Source organism: Lagenorhynchus albirostris, chromosome 15, assembly GCF_949774975.1.
Source record: "Lagenorhynchus albirostris chromosome 15, mLagAlb1.1, whole genome shotgun sequence".
Taxonomy (NCBI): domain Eukaryota; kingdom Metazoa; phylum Chordata; class Mammalia; order Artiodactyla; family Delphinidae; genus Lagenorhynchus; species Lagenorhynchus albirostris.
The window spans coordinates 72,791,886-72,798,806 of record NC_083109.1 but is presented as its reverse complement, the minus strand read 5'-3'; the positions used below and the strand labels follow the sequence as shown (position 1 = coordinate 72,798,806).

The 6,921-nt window shown below is 42.9% G+C and overlaps 1 pseudogene; it reads left to right on the top strand.

The window, feature by feature from the left end:
* The first annotated feature begins 1,473 nt into the window (after positions 1–1,473).
* Positions 1,474–2,383, top strand: LOC132504843 (olfactory receptor 7A5-like; annotated as a pseudogene).
* Positions 2,384–6,921: the final 4,538 nt, after the last annotated feature.

The window sequence follows — 6,921 nt, the reverse complement described above, 5'->3', positions numbered from 1 at the left end:
GGTTGAGAGTCCGCCTGCCGATGCAGGGGACGCGGGTTCATGCCCCGGTCTGGGAGGATGCCGCGTGCCGCGGAGCGGCTGGGCCCGTGAGCCATGGCCGCTGAGCCTGCGCGTCCGGAGCCTGTGCTCCACAACCGGAGAGGCCACAGCAGTGAGAGGCCCGTGTACCGCAAAAAAAAAAAAAAAAGAAAAAGAATTTCTACCACCTGTCCCCACCGAGAAACATCAAATTGATAATGATATAATTATGATAATGATATCCATCATTATAACTATAAGCTGTTATATATATATTTAGTTATGTAATTTTAGTACATGACAGAAAATGGCCATACTAATATGGAGGCCCAGATTTATTTGTCATAAGATGCTTTTAAATTGGGAATTCTGGGTACCATTTCTACATTCTTTAGAGGCAAGATAATATCTGTGGCTGATGTGAGTTGTATTTACTCCTAGCCTAATCAGTGAGGCTGGGAATGGGAAAGGTATGGTAGCAACAGCCTAGGAGACCATGGTCCAATCTCTGTGTGCGTGTGTGTATGTGTGTGTTTGGGTGTTTGTGTACCTTGTGAAGTGAGAACATTCCTAAAGGCAGGGTACGTGGCCTCATAATTTCAAGGTGACTTTTACATTACAGAGACCAGAAATAAACTAACAGATGGTACTAAGGAGGCAATCAATTTAGAGGATGTCCTTGCAACAAAATTAATAATGTGGAAGAGGAACATGGAGTGGATGAGGGACCTTGTCTAGCTTAGCTTCAGCAGCAGCAGGGAAACCACCTGGTTCCTCAAATTTTTCTGACACTGTTTCTATCATGCTCCTTCTTGCTCATACCTCTCTGACATACCTGGTTCCTTTGGAGCCTTGATTTTTCTGAAACAAGCACGTTTCTTGGAGCAATTGCACTGGCCATTCCTGCACTTAGGCACACACTTCAGATAACTTCCTGGGTCCAACCCTGTCTTCCTTGCAATCTGTGTTCAAATGTCACCTTGTTTGCCGGTGTTACCTAAACACTCAGTAAAAAAAATCACACTCCCTGCCTACTGTCTCCTTTATGACTGATTATTTTTCATCACAGCGCTGCTCACCATTTGACATGTTACATGATTTTTTATTTTCTTATATTCTTTCTCTATCATTGGATTGTAGAGAGTTTTGTTTTTCAGTGCCCTATATTCATGGCTTAGATAGTTATTGGAAAATTGAGTTATCACTCAATTAATATTCCTCAAATGCATGAAATGCATGAAAGAATTTCACATAAAAATTGTAAGACACCTAACGTCTTGGGAAAAAGCTGAAAGTAGGACAAAAATTCATAAACAGAGATGGTACAAGGAATCCTAGAGAGGGGACAAGATCCGTAGACAATTTGTTGAAATTAATCAATTTCTTGACTGCAAAATGTAAATGTAGGTGAAAATTAAACATGTTACTGATGTTTTTCTCACTTCTCGTAGTCACTTACACTACATGGAACCAGGGAACCTTACAGGAATTGTAGAATTTCTTCTATGATTTTTAGAGTAACCAGAATTCCAGCCCCTCACATTTTGGCTTTTCCTCTCCATGTACATGATCACTGTGTCTGAAAACCTGCTCATCATCCTGGCCATCAGCTTAGACTTCCACCTCCACACACCCAACCAACCTGTCCTTCTTCAACGTGTCCTTTGCACATTTCTGTTTCACCTCCACCAGGATCCCAAAGATGATGCAGAACATCCAGACACACAGCAAAATTATAACCCTTGAAATCTGCAGCAGGAAGATATATTGTTTCCCACTGTTTGCAGGATTGGACAACTTTCTCCTGGTTGTGGTGGCCTATGAGCACTTTGTAACCATCTCTCACCCGCTACGCTACACCATCACCATGAACCTCCAGCTCTGGGGACTGATGGTTCTTGTGTCCTGGGTCATGAGTGCCATGAATTCCTTGCTACAGAGCTTGGTAGTGTTAGGGCTGTCCTTCTATGCAGACTTGGATATCCCCACTTTTTCTGTAGCTCAGTCAAGTGGTCAACTTGCTTGTTCTGTCAGCTTTCTTAATAACGTGATGATACATTTTGCAGCTGCACTGCTGGGCGGTGTTCCCGTGGCTGAGGTTCTTTACTTATATTCTAAAAGAGTTTCCTCCATACACGGAATCTCATCATTTCAGGGAAAGCATAAAGCCTTGTCCATCTGTCCATCTTACCTCTCAGTTGTCTCCTTTTTTTACTGTATGTGTCTATGAATGTACTTAAGCTCTGCTTCTCCACACAGCTCACATTCAAGTGCAACAGCCTTGCTGATGTAAACTGTGGTCATGTCCATGCTGAACCCCTTCATCTACAGTTTGAAGAACAAAGACATATACAAACAGCTTTGAAAAGACTCTTTGGGAAGGAAACTATAAAAGACCAGTTGTCCTAGGGCTGAAGAAGTACGCATGATTGCAAGGATCAAAGCCTGTGAGCCAGAATTTCCAATTATTTTATCAGAGTGTGGAAGTAGGACTTGCTACTTTTTTATTGCTAGAGTTTCTATTTCTTTGATTTCAACTTCTCTCTACAATTTATACAGCTCACTTTATTAAGCTTCCTGCCCTGACAATGAACAGGGTTATTTCCCCTTTGTCATTCTCATATTCTCTCAAATTTATTCCCAACCTTGGACTTAAAATATTTGGCAATTCTCATTTATTTCATGGGACTACTTAGATTTCTTAAAAATAATTTATTCTCAAGTGATGTAGATCACACTAATTTTTGTTTGATTTTACTAAAAGAATAGCCATGAGTTACACAACTCCTATGGAGAAACTAAACTTGGCAACCAAGACAATTTATATAATTTTATAACACAGAAAAATCTGAGACTACACTTTTTCACTTTTATGCCCAATATTCATTGTATATCACTGACTTATTTGTTCTCCCTGAAAACATAGACTTTGAAATGCTAGTGTCTCATGGTCATAGGGTTTGATTTTCCTCGTTAAGATTCTGTTCTCTTATTCAAGCCCATGTCCACACTGTCTACCAGATTCACTGGCATAATGATTATCAAATACATTTATCCAAGTTTTTAATAATTTCAATTTCTTTTGTAAAGAACTCTTTCTGTTCATTAATTTTATTCCTGTGTTCATTGAATTGTCCTTCTGAGTTTTCTTGTCGCTCATTGAATGTCTTCGTAACAGAGATTTTGGATTCTTGATCAGTTAGATTGCAATATTCCATGCCTTTGTGTTCAGCTGCTGGAAAATTATCATTTTCTTTTTATGATGGCCTATTTCCTTGATTTTTTGTTGGTTTCAGGTATATAGCAAATTGATTCGGTTATACATGTGTAGATATCTATATTCTTTTAAAATTCTTTTCCATTATATGTTGTTACAAGATATTGAATATAGTTCAATATACTGTATGTGCTATGCAGTAAAACTTTGTTGTTTATCTTTTTTTTTTTTTTTTTTTTTTTTTGCGGTACGCGGGCCTCTCACTGCTGTGGCCTCACCCCTTGCAGAGCACAGGCTCCGGACGCTCAGGCTCAGCGGCCATGGCTCACGGGCCCAGCCGCTCCGCGGCATGTGGGATCTTCCCGGGCCGGGACACGAACCCCTGTCCCCCGCACTGGCAGGCGGACTCTCAACCACTGCGCCACCAGGGAAGCCCTGTTGTTTATCTATTTTATATATGGTAGTGTGCATCTGTTAATCCCATACTCCCAATTTATCCCTCCCCCTGCATCCCCTTGGGTAACCATAAGTTTGTTTTCTATGTCTGTGAGTCTGTTTCTGTTTTGTAAATAAGTTCACTTGTACTATTTTTTAGATTCCACATATAAGTGATATCATAATACTTGTCTTTCTCTGTCTGACTTACTTCACTTAGTATGATAATCTCTAGGTCCATCGTATTTCTTTGATTTTTTTTTTTTTTTTTCGGTACGCGGGCCTCTCACTGTTGTGGCCTCTCCCGCTGCGGAGCACAGGCTCTGGACGCGCAGGCTCAGCGGCCATGGCTCATGGGCCCAGCCGCTCCTTGGCATGTGGGATCTTCCCAGACCAGGGCACGAACCCGTGTCCCCTGCATCGGCAGGCGGACTCTCAACCACTGCGCCACCAGAGAAGCCCTTTTTTGATTTTAAAATAGTGTTTATAGGTACACACTTCTGCTTTCACATTAAAAGTAGCAGAAACCTTAACTAAATAAGCTTTTATGTCTTCTTTGGCTCTTACAATTCACCAGGCCGGCTATTAGAATCCTTTCTTTTGTACTCCAGAAGGTGGTGCTATAGCTCAAGTTTGTATTTTCTCCCTTGCACTCCCCCCCACCCCCCAAACCTTGGCCTGTTATCTGAGCACCCTCTGTGTCAACTAGGGCTCACTCTGGCAGATGCACTTGGGAGGCGATAGCAGAGTAGAAGGAGGTATGGGTTTAGCACTTGGGGTTCTTGGAGTGCCCACAGTTGGTGGGTGTCTCCTCGAGTAAGGTTCTCCAGCAGGTTTGTGGGCAGACTTCCTGCTGAAGTCCTGAAGCAGATAGCAGGAAACGGACCTTTAATGCTCCTTGATATTCTTATCTCTTTCCTTCCCTTCATCCCCTCTCCCCTCAGTCACGGAGGTCCCTCCTCAGGAATCCGGTTGCTGCTGGAGAGAAATGGGTTTCTCCAGTTGCAATTCGCATAACTGGGATAGTAGGCCAGTCACTCATCACTTCCGCTTTCCACCAGCTCCATGGGAGGGGTCATGGCTTCCCACCTCCTCTTTTGGAGGAGTCACCACCACTGCTGCCAAAAGCTCAGTCCCTTGTTAGTGTCACCCTGGGGAGATGGGCCACCTTGGCGAGTTTCTCCCTCTCCCCTCCAAACTCATCCTCACCTTGTTCCAATGGCATGCTAAAATCCCCCTCAGGCAGGCTGGACTTCCACAAATTCTCTCTCTCTAGAGGGTCTCTCGGTCTCTTCCCAGTTTGGCAATCTCCAGGCTCTCCTCCCCTCCATCCCCTGCCCCGCTGTGACTAGTGGGGGTGGAGCAGGTTTGCTGACTCCCTTGGATCTACAGCCCTTACTGAGGTCTTGTTTACTTATTTTCAGGGACACAGATGGGCTAGAAACCTCCTGGCTTCCTTGATGTAATGTGCAGAGGCACTTTTGTTCAGTTATGGATGTCTAATTAGTTGTTTAAAAAGTGGGAGGGAAAAGAGGAGCAACTTACCCCACTGGCCATATGCTGATATCACTCCTACAAGTCTATCCCTGCTGATATTTCTAACTCTAAGCAACTACATAGATTATTCTAACTTTCCCCCTTGCTTATCCCTAAATTCCCACTCCAACATTGAGAAACCCAGCTCCCATCATCCACAGTCTATTTACTTCATTGTTCAATTCTAATGTGTATGTACAGCAGTATCAGAATTATTAACTAGTACATCTGTGAGAAATAACTTTATCAACTAGAGCACAGTGTTTGTGTGCAGTTATTTCTGGCTCTGCCTTATCAATTCCATCATTTCCAAAGTCACTTAGGTTAGTACATTTCATTCCCCCATCCCTGAAGTGAGGTTGTCTTGTACATTTGTAATAGTTTGACTCTCATGTCACATTCTGCATTCCCTCCTGGGATCCTTCAAACATAGCCAAATTATTTTTCTTTAAATTTGCATACTTAAGTTTCACTCTTCATGCTGTAAAGTTCTATGAATTTTCAAAAAATGCATAATGTCTTCATCATAACAGTAGCATACAGAATAGGTTTATCACCCTAAAAAAATATCCCCTGTGCTTCATCTAGTTAACCCTCTTTGACTCTCATTTCCTTCCTGACAACCACAGACCTTTCTACTGTCTCTATAGTTTTACCTTTCCCAGAATGTCACATAATTAGACTCATGCAGTATGTAGCCTTTTCAGATTGGCTTCTTTCACTTAGCAATACATATTTACGGTTCTGCCATGTATTTTCATGGTTTGACAGCTCATTTTCTTTAAACCACCAAACAATATTCCATTATATGGATATAATAGTTTATTTATCCATTCACCTGCTGAGGGATAGCTTGGTCTTGATGATTATCAGGGTCTGGGTAGTGTTAGAACAGAGCTAAGGGTAAGGGTCATGGTCAAGATTAGGGTGGCTGTGAGTCTCAGGGTCAGGATAAGCATTAAGTGAAGGTCAAGATAACGATGAGATTCATTGTAGAGTGAGGGTTTGGTTCAGGATCAGGGTCAGGGTCACAGTCAGGGTCAGGTTGATTGTCAACATCATAAGGGCCCGGGTCAGTGTGATGGTCATGATCAGGGTCAGAGACAGTGTGTGGGACAAGTTCAGAGTCATTTTGAGGGTGAAAATCAGAATCCGTATTTGTGTGAGCACCAGGGCCAGAGTCAGGCTGAGCACCAGGATCCCAGTCATCGTCAATGTTAGGTTCAGAGTCATAGTCTGTGCAAGGGTCAGGGTCAGCTTGAAGGTCAGAGTCAGGATGGGAGTTAAGGTGAGAGTCACAGGGACAGGGTGAGGTAAGGTCAAAGTCAGGGTGATGGTCAGAGTTAGATTAAGGTTGAGAGTCATGATCAGGATCATGGTAAGCTGAGTGTGAGGATCAAGTAAAGGTCAGAATGAGGATGAGGTGCAGCATCAGTTATAGTGTCAGGGTGAGAGTCAAGGTGAGAATTAGGGTCAAGATGGGTGTGAGAATGAGGTTCAGGGTCAGGGTCATGGTTCAGGAGGACTTTGGGATAAGGTCAGAGAGTCAGGTTAAATGTCAGTGTGAAGGTTAGCAATGAAGTGAGGGCAAGGGTCAGAGTGAGGGATTAGCATTAGGATAGGTTGTAGGTCAAGGTGAGGTTGATATCAGAGTCAGGTTGCGTGATGATCAAGGTCAGCATGAGGGACAGGTTCCAGGTTAGGGTGATGATGAT